The sequence below is a fragment of the Nicotiana tomentosiformis genome, chromosome 1 (genome assembly GCF_000390325.3).
Source record: "Nicotiana tomentosiformis chromosome 1, ASM39032v3, whole genome shotgun sequence".
In the NCBI taxonomy this organism is placed as follows: domain Eukaryota; kingdom Viridiplantae; phylum Streptophyta; class Magnoliopsida; order Solanales; family Solanaceae; genus Nicotiana; species Nicotiana tomentosiformis.
In genome coordinates, this window is record NC_090812.1 from 35,178,397 (window position 1) to 35,180,273 (window position 1,877).

At 38.2% G+C, this 1,877-nt stretch overlaps 1 long non-coding RNA gene across 1 annotated transcript; it reads right to left on the bottom strand.

Annotated features, from left to right (window-relative positions):
• Positions 1 to 968: 968 nt before the first annotated feature.
• On the bottom strand, positions 969 to 1,463 carry LOC108947964 (uncharacterized). The gene is made up of 2 exons (XR_004511217.2): positions 1,151 to 1,463; positions 969 to 1,063 (listed from the first exon to the last, which is right to left on the bottom strand). It is a non-coding gene; the product is annotated as an uncharacterized lncRNA (long non-coding RNA).
• Between the last annotated feature and the right edge of the window lie 414 nt (positions 1,464 to 1,877).

Consider the following 1,877-nt stretch of genomic DNA (forward strand, 5'->3'; position numbering starts at 1 on the left):
ACATGGGATGTGGTTGAATTACCTAAAGGAAACAAGGCTCTACCTTGCAAATGGGTGTACAAGGTAAAGCATTTGTCGGATGGAAGAATTGAAAATTGAAGGCAAGGCTGGTGGTCAGTGGGGATGTCCAAAGAGAAGGAATAGATTATAGTGAGACTTTTTCACCAGTGGTGAAAATGACAACCATAAGGTGTTTACTCATTATTGCAGCCAAAAGAGATTGGAATGTGAGTCAATTAGATGTCAACAATGCATTTTTGCATGGGGATCTACAAGAGGAGGTGTACATGAGGTTTCCAAAAGGCTTAACACCTCCTAGTCCTAAGCATGTTTGTTTACTAAAGAAGTCATTGTATGGTTTAAAACAAGCTTCCAGGAAATGGTATGCTACGCTTGCAGGAGCTTTGAGTTTTAAAGGGTATTCTTCATAATTAAACGATTACTCACTATTTTTTAAACGAACAAGAAACCTAATTTCTATCCTAGCTGTCTATGTAGATGACATACTGCTTAGTGGAGATGACTTAGAAGAAATTTAGCATATCAAGGGTTTTCTAAACAGTGAATTCAAGGTCAAAAATCTAGGAGACATACATTATTTTATAGGGATGGAAATTCTGCGAGAATGGAAAGGTTTTATTGTAAGCCAAAGGAGATTTACCCTAGATATGCTAGAGGAATTTGATGTATCTCATTTGCCTCGAGTCAGTTCTCCTCTTGATCCTTCCTCCAAGCTTCAAGCTGATGATGGGCACCCTTTGCAATATCCAACAGTATTTCATCATCTGGTTGGCAAGTTGAACTATCTCACTAACACTCGCCCTGACCTTTCTTTCGCAGTCCTTACCCTCAGTCAATACATGCAGAGACCATGTAATTCTCATTTCTCTGCTGCCTTACGAGTGCTTAAATATTTGAGTTGTGATCCAGGACAAGGAATTCTTCTCTCAGCAAAACACTCATTCTCCTTGCTTGCATTTTGTGATGCTGATTAGGCCTCTTGCAAGGATTCTAGGAGGTCTGTAAGTGGATTTTTCATCACACTAGGAGGAGCACCCATCTCCTGGAAATCAAAGAAACAAGTGTCAATCTTTCTATCTTCTGCAGAGGTAGAATACAAATCGATGAGAAGAGTAACTGCAGAACTTACATGGTTAGTTCGACTTCTTGAAGATCTCTCTGCACCAGTAAGTCTTCCCATACCTCTTCACTCTGACAACAAGGCAGCCATTCACATCGCCCGTAACCCTGTCTTCCACGAACGCACAAAACATATAAAAATTGACTGTCATTTTGTGCATCAACAGTTTCTTTCCGGTTTAATTACTCTTTCTTTTGTTCCATCTAAAGACCAACTAGCGAATCTCTTCACAAAGCCACTTTCTAGGGGTTTTCACTCTGAGATTTTGAGCAAGATAGGGGTCATAAAGTTACCCTCCAACTTGAGGGGGGATGTTGGGAAGAAGAAACCAGAAACCATATCCTAATTCTAACAATCTGTGGAGATTTACTTAGAGATAGAGAAGAAGGGTGAAGAAGAAGAAGATGGGTGAAGAATGTCGTGCATATTATGTGTATGTGATTAGAATATAAGGGGACATAATTAATGGGATAGGGGACATAAATTAATGAGGTTAGTAAGATGATTATAATATAAGTAGACATAGGTTAGTGAGTTAGTGTGGGAGGAATAAAAATACCTGCAATCTTTTGCTTTTATAAGGAGTGCTTTCACGCTTGAACATTTTTACTTTAACCAAATCATATTTCATATAAATTTTTTGAACAAATGGCATTTATAAGAAATACACTCGTATTGCATATGTCTAGATATTATTAACCTCTCCATGATATAGCTTTGAAATACCAGGTTTTAT